Below are 15,991 nucleotides of genomic sequence, written 5' to 3' on the forward strand. Positions count from 1 at the left end.
AATGAATAGTGGGATTGACCGTCACATTATAACGCCCCCACGGTTGAAAGGGCGAGCATGTTTGGTGGTATGCCGATTCGAACCCGCAACCCTTAGATTGTGAGTCGAGCGCCTTATCCACCTGGCCATGCCGGGCCTGATGTAATAAATGATATGAAACTTAAAAATCACATGTTTAAATTATTTTGAATAAAACAGCTCCAACTGTGAATTTTAATGTAAAATATAACGAATTATACTTGTGTTTAAAAGCACTAAGATTTTACTAATTACATCAAAGTTTTGAATGAATAAAAAATGAAGCATTAACTATTAATTATTATCAGAACAATTGTATGATGCATCTTTATGTAACCAACTTGTACCACTGTTCTCTAGTCGCAGGTCTCTGAAAGATACTACCGGTATTAATGTATATGTACAACAGATGAATACGGAACAGCGTTTAAAAATAGCCATATTCATCTTCTAACTTCTCATCTGACAAAAATTATACAAGCTGATGAATAGATTTTATAACAACAGAGAAGGGTTAAATTTTTTTTCAAGCATTCAATGAAATTATGCAGTAGTACTGAATTTCAGCCCTGTTACTGATGAAGTATTTTTTAATTTGTTTCAAATACTTGCGTAATGATAAACAAGAGATATCTGCGCTAGCCATCCCTAGTTTTGAACTGATAGACTAGGGAGAAGGCAGGTGGTCAATAGCACCTTCTGCCAACTCTTGAGCTGCTGTAATCGAATAGTAAGATTTGATCGTCAAATACTGCATCTCAACCACTACTATATCTTTCGTATCCCAGCCGGCCTGATGAGTCCTGGTATTAGGCGAAAGGCCTCGTCGGCACTAGATATAACAGATATAGTAGTATATTGTTATATGTTGTTATTTGCTTTCACTCATGAGTTTTAGAATTAGTACGCAACAACAGAACAAAAGTGTGAAGTGCTCTTTTTTTTTTTCGAACCATGAGCCTCGGATTTACTGTTCAGCATGATGGCCAATGAGCCACACCCAGGCCCTCTAAGGAACTAAACAGCAGGAACGGCCTTCAAAAAACCAAGTTGATTGGAAAGGTGTCTGTTCTCCAGTGCAAGAAGTTGATTTACTGGTCTAAGGAAACGTGGAGTAGCTGTTTCAGAGAATAGAGTGTGGTCGATAATGTAATGGAAAGAACAACCATAATGACCTTACAATGAATTACAGCACAGGACAACTTTGTGCAATTAGTTACTAGCAGTATAGTATACCTGTGATTTGTAGACGTATGATCCGGTTTATAATATTCCCTGGTATCAAAAAACAGGTAAAACACTTTGTGTATGAATCACCAAAACAATAAAATAACACTTTTTTTTGTAATAAAAAGTTAAGAAAAATCTATCAAAATATATCTCGTCTCTGAATTTCTTCTTACTTAATGAAAAGCGACTGTAATACAACCTAATGGTATGATTAGAAACTGTTATAACTTCTAGTTCACAGATATTTATTGTTCGATGCGATCACTTCCTCAATAGTATTATAATACATTTAAATGTATTTCAGTTTTTTTTCAAAAAATCGAGTATAGTTTGATTCAACATGCCAAATGCATTACACGTTCTCCTTTCAAACAATGTTGGCTCACAATATGTCCTTAGTTATGACAATACCTTGATGGCTCAGGTGGTGTTCATATACGTCAGCGGAAGCTCTGGCATTACAAAATGCTATTTTAAAGAAATTACCTTAGTAGATTCCTATACGTTAGTGGAAATACTGGTAGTTGCAAAGTTTGAATTCAAAGAAATAATGAGTCACTACAAATGGTTGATCTATAAGAGTGCATTTGATCTTGAGGAAGGCTGAAGTGATAAAAAACATTGTAATGAAAACAGCATCTTTTGAGAAAACTTTTTTATAGATCACAGAACTTGGGTTATCAGAAGTGTTAAATAACTTTTTGATTTTGTTTTTTTAGGAAATCCGGTTTATAACTTGACTGTCAGAGATTGATGATACTGCTTTGAACTTGTACTGAAAAATAACTTATCTTTTATTTGTTTTGTTTTCACGAAAGAAATGTTATAAATCCCTCCAATTCACGTCTTTGTGAATTAAAAAAGCCACTTTTTTCTGTAATTAAGATCTGAGAATGTAGAGGGTATATAGTAAAAATACTGCCAAATGATTTAACGGCCATAAGCTTGCTTCAAACTTTTCTTGGAACTGATGTTGGAGCGAAGCTGTAATGTTTGTTTGTTGCCAATACATCAGTTTATTCTGGTCTGTCTTTATCTTATTACCGAGTGTTGAAGGGTTAAAGGACCTTTACACATTTCAGTAAAAAGTAAAAAAATAAAGAGAAAGTTAGCTTTTCATTTCACTAGTAGGTGCCTTTTTAGATTAGTTTGTCAGAATGCAATATATTTGAGGATAAAGATGCACATACTCTAAACGAAACAATATAATAACTCAAGTGAAATTTAGTTGAATGGACGGCAACTGCCTTGGACCTGAAGATGAAAAGCGGAAGACTTTCGAAACGTTGTCCTCTACACTTGTGTTTCTACAACAGGCAGTAATATGTCAAATCCACTATATATGTGATATCCAGCGCTGACGAGGTCTTTCATTAATACCAGGTCTCATAAATTTTGTCCAGAATAATTTTTATTTCGTTTGTTTTAGAGCTTCGCGCGCACAAAACCAAACCAGGGTTATCTGTGCATAACAGCTCGTAATTTTGATCTGATAGACAAGCTAACTAGTCAACAGCACAAACTATCGGCTGTTGGGTTACTTACATCTGATCGACTAGTTGGCTTCAATGATCACCCACGTTCTGAAGTTAGGAGCGTACTTTCCCTCAGTATGTCGTGAACATCAGAGGTCGTGAACATCAGAGTTGTAGCAGATACATTCTAAGTCTCGAAAATTGTAAACAACAACAACAACAACAAAAACAAACAGAATTCACCTTAATTGTCGGAGTGCGACTATAAATATATGTATATTAAAGTCAGTATCCGTTATCAAATAAAAACAACAGCAACAAAGATTCTACGAGAAAAACGAAAATCCCCTAAATTGTTGGAGCAAGACTATATATATTAAATCGATTTTCATTATGAAATAAAACAACAACAACCAAAACAGAAGTGGTAGTAGTGTTGGAATATTGCGTAAATTATTTTGGCCAAGGAACAATAAATTTTATTACCAGCAATCCAACTGACAGCTGGTATAACCATAAACCAGTAAACAGTCAGCGAAGAAAAGATTAATTAAATCACCTGAAGGCTTTACCGCAATTTCAGTGACTTAATACACTCCTCTATATATCATGACCCAAATAACTTGTAGAGGAGATAGGGTTACATAGCTGCCGGTAAAAATAATATTTATTTGCCACATCACAGACTTATCAGTACACACTGTTTTAGAATGTACGAGGCTTAGAAATTATTCAGGTAATTATTTATTATGAACAGAAGAGGGCGTAATGAAACCTGTAGTCCAACTGTGTAGTCACTATTTTTTCAATCTACGACAGCAAAGATTCAAGAAAAGCAAACACCATTTCTTAACAACAGGTTATTAAATATTCTCGGTGTGTGCTTTTAAGACTTACTACAGAAATGCTTTCAGCCTCCACTGAATTTCTAATTAATTCGTTCTCGAATGTGTGTTTATTATTTTCTATCTGTTTATTTTTGTAACCTAGCGAATGGCCAGGCAAGACTTAGTTTAACATATCTGGGTGTGGATCCGATGTACATGGTTGGAGATTAGTTACCAAAAAAAAATCTCGTTCCGCACCTTGGAACCGTGGATGCATTATAAAAGTGACTATCAAATCTCGTTATTTGATTAAAATAGCTTGGGGGCGGGTGCTGTTGATTAGCTGTCTTTCCTCTAATCTATAGTTTAAAATTAGCTCTTCTGTAGTTTTGCGTGAGTATCCGATGCAAAAAAGAAAAAAAAATCCGACGATTAATAATCTTGTAACACATCTCTACGAATAAGGACACATACGTCTCGCAATAAACTAAAATCAAATGAGAATGACTATTACACTAAAGCGCTTTAAACTCGTGTGCCCCCAGTGGCACAGCAGCAAGTCTGCTGACTTAAAACGCTAAAAATTGGGTTTTGACACCGTGGTGGGCACAACACAGATAGTCCATTGTGTAGCTGTGTAATTAACTAAAAACAATTTAAACTCGTTAATTCCATTTATACTTTACATTGGACGTTATGCAGTTTTGTTTTTATTTAGCTTTTTAGGGTGATTATGTTAGAAAAACTAAAAAAGCACAAAAAACCTCCAAAATGTATATCTGGCAGCAGAGACGTTATGTAACATGCTACTGAGGTGATACGATATAAGACTTTTACAACAGAGATATTATACATAACATCTCACGTCAGTTGTATGGAATCTTACAGAAAGTGGCATTACATGACATCTCACAGTAGTGATATTACTTGAGGTGTTAAAACAATTCTATTATGTGAGATCTTACAGCCGTTACAGACATTACGTGATACCTTACAGCAGTGGCCTTAAATGCATGTCACAGCAGTGATATAATGTAAGATCTTACAGCCGTTACAGACATTACGTGATACCTTACAGCAGTGACCTTAAATGCATGTCACAGCAGTGATATAATGTAAGATCTTAAAGCTATGATAAATATTACGTGATATCTTACGAGTGACATTATGTGAAATTTGATAGTAGTGACACTTTGTAAAATCTAGCAGCAGTGACACTATATATATAATAGCTTACAGCCTTACTTGATTTACATTACATGACATCTGACAGCAATGGAAGTACGTGACATTTTACAGTAGTGACACATATGACATGGTGATGATTTATCATCATGAGTCCTTATCTCTATAAGTACATATAATTTTAAGCTGCTGAAGAAATCTGTTGAAATATACTACTGATATTCATGACGATAATAAGCTGTGTGCTGCGAAAGACATCTTTCCAATTCTGTTTATAAACTCTTGGGAGATGACAGACATGACACTACAATGACATGTGGACCAAGTATCTTGAAAAATATTTTCCAATTGAAGTCACTTTCAGGTGATTATCTTGAACAGAATATTTCAACAACTCTATGAGGAAAAAAATAAACTCTGAAGGGAAAATCAGATGGCATTATATTATTTTCACGTTGTGTCAAAAATGTAACTCGTGTAATTCGAATAGTATATGTATATTCGAACTGGTGTTTATGATAAAGTTTGTTTTCAAGAATATAGCATGTCCATGCTTTATGAAAGTTGAACTATATTGCTTTCGATATATTCAGAGTGATATTTAAAATTGTCATTGTCTGAAGGAAAAGAAATTTGTGATATTTCTCTTAGAATGAAATACCATTTTAATGTATGTAGAAAACAGAAGTGATTACAACTTTTATGGTCAAAATTATACTGTAAAGATCAAAATGTTCTCGGTAGTGGAACAGTCTTATACATATATATATACATTTATGTAAAATCATAAATGCAGATAAAGGGGTGGAGAGCTGTGATGATTTATCATCATAAACCCTTACCTTTATAACTTGCATGTTAGATATAGATTTTACATTATTAGATTCTTAATCCCAGTATATGTTGTGGTGTAGTATTTAAGTTGTTACAAAGTGACTTACTAGGAAGCAGTAGAGAGTTATCCCTTTAGCTAAGTTTGTATAGCACCTGCCTAGTGTGTAACAGATCTGGAGGCCAAATTCGAGGCGAGGAAATATGTATACATCGTGAAAAGGTAAGTTAACATAGTAGGGACATAATTTTGTTACCAGTGTATGCGTTACTCTGTATTTCCTGTAAAATTACTATACCATCCTTTTGATTAATTGTACTAAGTGACACACTTTTTGTGCAATATTCCTAGGAATAAATTGACTATTTTGGGGAAGGAATTTGCTACACTACAGAATTCTGTTTCTTTACTGGTAGACCCCATAGTTCTTTAGTAGTAGAGAGGACTGTATAGTACCCGTGTAAAGAAAATGAGTCTTGTTTTTATCTCCCACCAGCGAAGATCTTCTTGTGTGGTGCTCACATCTGTGTGTGTATATTTTAAGTCCAGATCTATTAGTCCTGTTTTAATTTAATCTACATTTAATTTTCACTTAGTCATTTCAATTTACCCTATAATATTTGTTTAATGTGGGAATACTTTAAATTCAAGGTTTTCCATAATGAAGATTTTTGTTTGATACAACATATCTCGTTTAGGGATATGATTTCGTCACTAATACTTTCATTTAGCTTTTAGTGACTGAATCCTTCGAATTCAGTTATTTACTTATTTCTTGTAGCCTATATGTGTCACACTTCGTATCTCTGGTAGCTGAACCACTCATAAGCATGAAAAATTAGTTTGCGAGAGATCTTCAAGGCCCAACAGAATAGGTAAACAGTCTAAACTGACAAACTACTATACAAGTGAAAAAAAAAAAAACACGATTGTGATTTCTCATTCTTGAGTTGAATTAAATTAAACCTTACCACCAACTGAAATTTTAATGCGGGAACGTTTCAATCCCGCCAAATCACAAAATAAAACCCAAAATTTACAAAATTTATACACAAACATCTATATGCAAAAGTTACAAAATAAAAAATGTCGAATATGTAAATACACTATTTAGGTAGAGTATATGTGTATATATAATTATTTAACTAAGCTAGAAAAATATTTTATAAACAGATTACATAAAAGGAAGGATAACATGAATTTCACACAGCATATCATCCAAACCTTAGGTGAAATACAATTAAATTAAATTTTGTAGAGAAGGAAAAGAAAAACAAATAAATAAATAAACAAAAAATATACTTGAAAAATAAAACGCAGCCACAAGACAAATATTCAACACGGGGGTACAAATCTTAGGGTGGATCACTATGTAATGTAAGCTGGTTTTTTGAGGCACCGGTGGAAGTAAGACCTAAATTGCGTTGGGATACACTTCTTATCTGGTTTAACCTCAACTTCGCCGGCCTTAGAAGAAATGAGAAAAGAAGCAAATGAGGGTACGCCAGCTAATAACCACTAGTTAATTACACTTTTAATCTCATTAATTACCAATTTCGACTGTTCATCTGATGGCGTCTTCAATGGAATCTCAAGAAGAACTATATGTGCTGATAGCAGTCAGAATTTGAATCTGGGTCTTTTTTGTTTTAAAGGCAGATTTAATATCCATCTGTCCATTGGGATATATTTGACTATTTGACGTTTTCGTGAAAGGTGTCGGTTTTTTGCTGACTTCTATGCTAGGTTAAATGAATATGTTATCAGATAGATAGAGAGTTTGAAATAGCGGTCGTCGTTCAGCAAATTACTGAATACATTTGGAGAATGAAGACAACAAAAATTCATTTTCTTTATCTGGGAAACTTCCACGTGAAAATTGTGATTTAAATGTTTCATGAAATCATTGGTAATGATAATGTTCTTTGAAATCAAGCTTTTGCTTATTTGTTTGTAGTTAAGCACAAAGTTATACAATGGACTATCTGTGTTGTGCCCACTACAGGTATCGAAACTCGATTTTTAGTGTCGTGAGCCCACAGACTTACCACTGAGCTGGGAGGGGGTGTGTCAAAATTAAGTACAGGACGAACAACTGTATCTGAAGCTTAAGTTTGGAAAGTGCAAAAATAGTTGGTAAATAAACAAGTTATTATGTGCATATACATGACTACATCGTTCATGGAATGTAAAGTTATGAATAATAGGACGTTGCCCTTCTAAATGTATTATCAAGCAAGCAAGACATGGAAGCTTATTTGCATGTGAATTAAATAGCACACACAGTAATGTGCATTCTTTCAGATTTGAATGAAAAATTCACACTCTCTAATGAATTTAATAAATGAAATGTTAATAGAAGTACACAATTTAATAAAAAAGGCTATGGCCTTTGTTAGTGCTCATTAAATAAGTTGTTGTGCACAGTTATAGATAGACTCACTAGTTTTCTGTAATTTCGTTACCGAAATAATTAATCCTTTTATATGGAAATATACTGACTTCAGACTACTGTGCTTCAATATATTACAAAGAATAACCAAAATGAACTGCTCATAACAAGTACAGCATAATCGGAATTTGTAATATCATAGCTATAACAAGACAAAAACCACCGTAATAAAATAATGTCAATCACCCATCTCACTTCATTATTATGAAACTCAGCCATCTGATGATCAATCATGTGACATGAACTGCATTTGATTGGTCATTCAGCCTATACTCTATACATATATTGATGTCATGCAGTCTTATCTCATAGCTTTGAGAACAATCACATAGTTCAAGTTTGTTTGTTTGAAATTAAGCACAAAGCCACACAATGGGTTATCTGTGCTCTGCCCACCACGGGTATCGAAACCCGGATTCTAGCATTGTAAGTCTGCAGACATACCGCTGTGCCACTGGGGGGGGGGGCACATAGTTCAAAATACTCCACATTCTTCATGAACCATTGCAATTTGATGCTTAACTTATGTAGAGAGCCATCTTAACTTATGTGGAGAGCCATCGGATAAATGGAAGCCAGTCAAGTCACCAGAATAATGTACAGTTGGTACTGTGTTTGGATTCCTGGACAAGGCAGACCATCATTCACGACATTATCAAACGACCGTACCACTATCTGTGGATTCTGGCTCAATGAAATCGTAGGATACACACTCCAAGATAAAATCAGATGTTCCCAGCCGCAGCTGGATGCTCAATTAGTGTATTGATGGTTAGAAATATACTTTACAATGTCATAGCAAGACACAAGTCAGCTAGCCTGCAAGGGTATCAAGAACACGTGTAGCTATGTTATTTTTACAGACTCGTATGTATAAAGAATAAAGAACCAGATATGCCCTGTTCTCATGTACAGGAATGTGACGGATATGGCGGAGTAGGAAGTAAGGTATGAGAAGGAATAAGCACTAGTGAACGTGCCGACCTCTACAAAGTGTGAAACTTACTATTAATGTTGTATATTGTAAGAATGATATCCAACAACCATTTGTGTTACCAAATGCTGGCACAATTAGTCCTGAATTAAGACAAACTGATGATCCTTCCTCCTTGTGCTAAAATGATCGTTACATTCCTTAAAGAAAAAAAAAACTGACCGAGAGGAGTGTCCCTCACACCCAACAAACATCAGTATCATCAAGCATGTATGGGATGCTTTTTAAGAGAGGTGTTATAGTCCGTCAACTAGCTCCAAACTAAAGATGTCTGAAAACAGCTTCTTTATAGGAGTGGTCGAGAATAACTCGAAACCTCGTTACTATGCAGGCAAGATCGGTGCCAAATTCCTTTTGCTATACATGGCGACCATGTATTAAAGTAGGACGTCATAAACTATATAGATATAACAACATCTGCTAATCATTCATTTACGAGCGTAGGCTCATTTGCATTTCATATCTCACGACTAATTATTAGATGTCTGATTTGCATAACAAATCTTGGGGTAGGTGGTTGCTATTGTTTTGTAGTTGTTGTTATTAAGCACAAAGCTACACAATGGACTATCTATGCTATGTCCACCACGGGTATCGAAATCCGGTTTCTAGCAGTATAAGTCCGCCGACATACCGCCGTGACACTGGGGGGCGTTGTTTTGTAACAGTAGACTTGCTTTGTCATAGCTATAATATTACGAATTCCGACTGTATTTTGTTTTGGGTAATATTGTATATCGTATGTGTAGTAACTGAGATGAAAACAAGTTACGCCTACAGTTACATTTGCGTTAACGTAAAACCTTACTGCTATATTCTGTACACAAAATAAACAACAGAAGAACTAACTGATTATATTTGCCGTAAGACATTGACCGAAACGCGTCGTCGGCAATAGATGTGGTGAACGTAGTGTGGTAGGAATACTATTATTATACACTCTTCTAATTCTGTAAAATCACGAAGGGATTAGATAAAAAATGCAACTTAAAAATATATAATAGGCCTAATGCTGATGTTTCACTACAAGTATAATGTTTTTTGACAGTTTCTTTACCAATTTGTTGGGCGAGAAAGTGTAATGTTAGGTTCATTTATGTTTATTTAAAGAATAACTACTAATATTGGATGCAGATGTATACATCTCACTAGTATTTAACCACACACAATTTTTTTTTCTAAAGGTCAAATTCATAACACAGGCCATCCAGTGGCACAGCGGCATGTCTGCGGACTTACAACGCTAGAAACCGGGTTTCAATACCAGTGGTGGGCAGAGCACAGATAGCCTATTGTGTATCTTTATGCTTAACTACAAAAAAACAACCAAAAACACTCCATAACACTGTAAATGCAGTCGGAGTCGTGTACTAATTCAACTAATAGTGTTACTTTCAGTAGCAAGAGTCGGTCATGGGTTGTTATAGTAATCTTACATTATCTTGTGTGCACGTAACTACTTCACGACCGTCACACGAAGCAGAAATACTTCCAAATACTTGTAATCGGTTAGCTATAGCGAGAGTGCAGATTGTTAGAGCAGTTTTTGGCGTTTTCAACCAGATTCACTTCAGACATAAAAGGAGCCGAGACGCGCTTAGTCAACACCCATAATTCTTTGGTTTATTTTCAAATAAAGTGAATTTCCATTTTCATTTGACAAATACAGTTTCTTCCGTTAACTGTTCAGTTAAGTGCATTTCATTAACTTATTTTAACTTTATCTCAATAGTTCTTTTCAACTGGATGATTAATATCCAACTAAACTCATTTTTCCATTAATAAAGGTTTCTTTGTTTTTCATCTTCACACTGTGTGTGTTGTCTCTTTCATTCCATCTGCAACAAATTACTACACTTTTTCTTCCAAATATTAGATCCGTAAACCTTTCGTTGTTAGGATGATCAGGTAAACGTGTAACTAGTTATTTTTGGAATACTACTCTACTTTATAAACTCAACTTCTGTAATTGTCTATTGATCAACGTCACGAACCAATCACGGTTCTCTCAGGGATAGCGAAGAAGAATGTGTAATATGTCAGCAGTAAAACATACCAACATATTACATATTCTTCTTTGCTGTCACTCATAAGTTCTTATAATTAAACTCATTTTTCACAGAAATAATTACAGTGAAATTCCCTTTCGCCATGGCTTGTCCTCATATCTGAAAAGACTATTTCTAGTGGGCGATACATCATCTATTTTATCACTTAAATAGAAAACAGGCGACGAAAAAGATTTGGGATTTTTTTCTTGCTCTAACGGCTCTCTTCCACCCCTCTTTGTACTTTTAAAGGGGACATGAGTGTATTAAAGTGGATGTACTAGTAGTCTGAGGGCTACGCTGTCGTTTGATGTCTTTCACAAGTTTGTATGTGTTTTATCTTACTTGTAACTGCTTTATGCTGATAGATATATTACACGTGGTTTTGTACGTTATTAATGAAGGAACTTATATGATAGCCTAGCCATCATTTTAACTCGGAATAAAAGAATAGAATAATTACAGTTAACCAAGGGTTTAATTTTAAACCACCCACACAGTTCCATCAAAGAACTGTGTAATTTCTACGCATGTTCTCCGCGTCCCTGATGTGTTTGTTTGACTTCTCCAACATTACGTCATATGATACTTCCGTTCTTTAGCAGTGTAGACCAAATGATCCAATCAAGAATTCTCTCCTCTCCTAGCGTCGACCTTTGCAACCTCAGGTTCAGTGTACATGGGCTTATGAAGATAAACCACCATTGCTAATGGCAGATAGATTCCAGATGACTTCTGTTATAAAGGTCTAATTTTAAATCGGTATTTCATCGGATAGTTTAAAATATTGTTGATGCTGGAACTCTTTTAAAACATTTCACCTCATGATGCTCCAAAAGGTGTGTCGAATCAGTTAAAAACTATTAGGGAGAATTGACCAAAATGAAATAATAATCGGTATTTTCACTTACAAGTTTTAAATTAGAAGTTCATAATTTTGAAATGTGTTTAGCATGAATGTATTAGAACTACATATACATAAGTAATTTTTACGTTCAAATCAAATAGCGTGTATCTCTATACATCTAACATAATTGCTTGTTCTTGCATATTTTATTAATGTTTGTTTAAAAAATTGTAGTTCTTTTTTGAAGGTTTTATTACAAGCATTCCTTTCTGAATCATACACTGAACGAGCAGTTTTACCAGCATATTGTTGTTATAGCGGATTATATATGGATTCAGTGTATTAGGCAGCAAGGAGTGTTTTAATATAGTCACGAGTTAAACAGCAACAACCAAAAAGTAATACTGTCGTTGTTCTAAATATTTCAATATGTTAAACTTAACACAAAAGTACGACCACTTTCGAAAAGGTGGACCTTTCTTCTTCAGGGCCAAACTTTATATGCATAGACAGATAGATAAATAACATGTTCCTATGATGATATAACATACACGGCGTTCATTCATACTTTAGTAAGTCCAGAAAATAACGAAACTGATCCTTGATTTATAATGACGATTCGGAAGTACGGTGTAAAAACTACTTGTTTGGATAACATTTACAGTATTTTGTGAATGAGTTTACTACGTACTTGGAAACTGAATAAGTAAAAAAATATACTTCAACTTTAAAGTCCAAGAAAGCAGTGGACAAATCGTTAGCGGAAAATTAAAATTAAAAGAATAAAAAAGTAAAATTTCAAAATTGTTTTCATATTTTTTTCTCATAATACAATTTAAACAAATCATATTAGTAAATCGGGACTTGGGACCAAGGCACCAAACTTGTTAGGGTCGAGTTCACTACAGATCACATCCCATCATGACCCTTATTTATATATCAATTGCTTGTACCAATACAACCTATAGTTGGGCTAGTAAAAAAAAAAGACGTCTTGTAAGAAAGTTACTCTTCACAGGTATTCTTTTCTTTCATTAAGAGTTTTTCTCATGTACAAAATCTAACAACCAAGAAGATTGTTTTTTATTTTATTTTCTAACTTCTTGTTCGTAACAACTAATGAGTTTGTAGTTTATAAAGACGTGTAAACAAACTCGCTTTACAACGACGTCTAGGCCATAGCACATGAAACAGGCCTCGTCACTACACTTCCGTGATGTAATACTGGACTTGTTAACGCGAAAAACAAACTATATGAAAAAAAAAACTGTTGAAGCATGACGTGTATTTTTAAGCTTTACGTGACGTAACATATAGACACCTGTTCTTTTTAGCTTGTTTCTTCACGATCAAACACTCACGTGCCATGAGATCACCACCTGTCTTTTGCATTGTTTCAACGCTCATTATTTAAGTAATCGCTCTCTTCTACGTAAGTTATGTCACCGCTTTTCTCGGTTTTCTCCAGGTGTCTAAAGAGGCGTTTTATGTTTGTCACGAGAATGTTAGATGTTTCAATACCAAGTTTCGAATACTTTGTAATTAGAGAAAGTGTAACTGATCGTTGTCTATTCAGATGCAGTGAAAAATAACTCTGCAGGTGTTAGAATTCGACAACTGTATATATAATCTTTAGGTTTTCAAATTTCTCAATTAAATCCTACGCCCGTTGAACGAAAATAAATAAAATATTTGATAAGTATACTATTTGTACGTTACATCTACCTTCAAGGTTTCGTGTTCATGGACCCCAAAAAGAATTCGAATTACTTTCTAAGATTCATCTATCATTTGTGAAACAGCATTTTGTTAATAAAAAGTAGGTTGGATATTAGTTATATCATAATAATGAGTATAATAGTAAATAGGTTGGATATTAGTTATATCCTAATAATGAGTATAATAATAAATAAGTTGGATATCAATTATATCATAATAATGAGTATAATAATAAAAATGCTAGATATTCATAATATCATAATAATGGGTATATTTTCAATCAGTGTCTATTTGTTAAGATATAATTTAACTTTTGGTCTGTTCTTACAGGTAATTTTTATTACCTAAACCAATCAAAGAAGTGAAATGTAAACATAATCAACCGTTCTCAGAAAAGAACAAAAGCAACTGATAGTTTAGTTATAGTAGGCAATATTTAACTGGACAGAACAGAGAGAGTATTGGAACCTTATAATATATAAACTCAATTCTAATAAAACTTATGGAACTTCACATTTTGTAAATTGACATGAAACCAATAATTACAAATACATCATCTTTGATAAAACCGCTTATATAATGCATTTCAGTTGTCAGTTGACCTTATATTTAACATTACCTTTCCTATTTGATAGTAAAAACAACAGCATCAATAGAATTCATAGAACTTTTTCAGAACAATAGTTTGAACTAGTATTTAATGAGTGTAGTTGCAAACATCTTATCTCTAAATAACTCTTCCAATACGAAAACTAGAAAGTGGTTGCAATGGAATACCTGGTATCGAAATTACCCGAAAGACAACATGATACTGGTATGTGTAAATATTGTTTGTTTGTTTTCGGATATTCTGCGTTAGCCATTCCTAATTTTGAGATGATGGACTAGAAGTAAAGCAGCTAATCAACAGCACTCGCCGCCTACTCTTGTTTGACCGAACAGTGGGATTTGACAGTACCTTTATAACTTACCCATGACCCAAATATAAAACTCATTTTGAATTACGTAATTACAAGAGGACCAGTATTCATGAGAATGCTAAGGCGGAAGGATATTTCAACCAGAAGATTAATGCTAAAGTATATAAAAACAAATCAATTTGATCTAAAATTACATAAGAAGAAAACTAGTTTGAGATAATTATTCAACGATGAGATTAGTTTGCAGTGACTATTTTAGGACAGCACTAGTTTGAAATACATTAGTTTTGAGTAAATGCTTAAGTAAAACAATAGTGTAATACCATAATAGTGTAATAAGTGAGAAAACGAAGAATCAAGTTAGCTTTCCACGACTGCGCAGTTTAAAGACCAATTTGAAGTTTATTGCGTAAGTGGAAAACTAAAGCTAATATCAGTTTTACGTGACTTAAAATTAGAACAGTAGAGTCTGAAATGGTCATATAAAACAGAAGAGTGGTAGCGAGTGTTTCATAAGAAAATTAATTTGAGATGCATACACAATTTAACATCATAATGCCAATGTTACTAACAAAATACTCTATAAATATTTAAGATCTTACCTTTATAAACCTAGGATTTAATAGTTTCATCCTTCATCAGCTCATCTCTAGAATATTCTTAAATATTATGTGCTATTACAGATTTTTCGCCTTTTTTACTGGGAACTTCGGATGCTAATGTCTGCAATCTTCCGGACGCTATAATTCTTCCAACTACTTTTCAAGTGCACCTTCGTTGTTTGTATCTTACATTACCGCTGACGTCAGCCGGAAAGAACAGTGGTGTATTGTTCATGTAAGGTTATACTGTTATGGAATGTTGAACTCTTACATATAATACTAAAATGTACTTGAGAAAAATCGATGTAGCTCAGTGGCTCTAACATAAAAAGTGGTTGTTCAGGCAACGGTTGGCTGACTGTGGGTAGAATTGCAACCTCAATATTTATTTGAAAAGCACAAAGATACTCAATAAACTACCTGTGTTCTTGCTACCCACCGCGGGTATCAAAACCCGATTTTTAGCATTATAAAGTCTCAGACTAGCCGCTAAGAAACCGGGGGACAACAACAACAGTGCTATCTTAATATTGCTTTTCACTACGTACCTCACTTCCAACCACGAATAAACCAAATAGTTGAAATGATGTAAAGTATTCAGACGAGCTTATAGGATGATTTTGAATCTCCACAAGTATCCGAGCGTTGTCACTCATATGTAAAGTATTGTTACGTCTCTGTGTTCGTTTGTTAATTTTCTGTAGAAATTCTTTCCGAGAAACTTCAGCGATACTAGTCCTTTCTTAAATGAAAATAGTTTATTGTTTCTCAACTGAACTTTGCAATACACTTAATTTCCACAGTCACTTTAACTTAAACACACGCTATAATTTAAAACGATT

At 34.1% G+C, this 15,991-nt stretch overlaps 1 protein-coding gene across 1 annotated transcript in view; it reads right to left on the bottom strand.

The window, feature by feature from the left end:
* The window catches only part of LOC106465313 (dystroglycan-like), a 74,228-nt gene extending 65,180 nt beyond the window's left edge, over positions 1-9,048 (bottom strand). The window contains exon 1 of the mRNA XM_022393185.1: positions 9,026-9,048. The gene's annotated coding sequence lies outside the window, so the exon portion shown is untranslated. The remainder of the gene's footprint in view (positions 1-9,025) is intronic.
* Positions 9,049-15,991: the final 6,943 nt, after the last annotated feature.

This window comes from Limulus polyphemus, unplaced genomic scaffold (assembly GCF_000517525.1).
Source record: "Limulus polyphemus unplaced genomic scaffold, Limulus_polyphemus-2.1.2 Scaffold1906, whole genome shotgun sequence".
Lineage (NCBI taxonomy): Eukaryota > Metazoa > Arthropoda > Merostomata > Xiphosura > Limulidae > Limulus > Limulus polyphemus.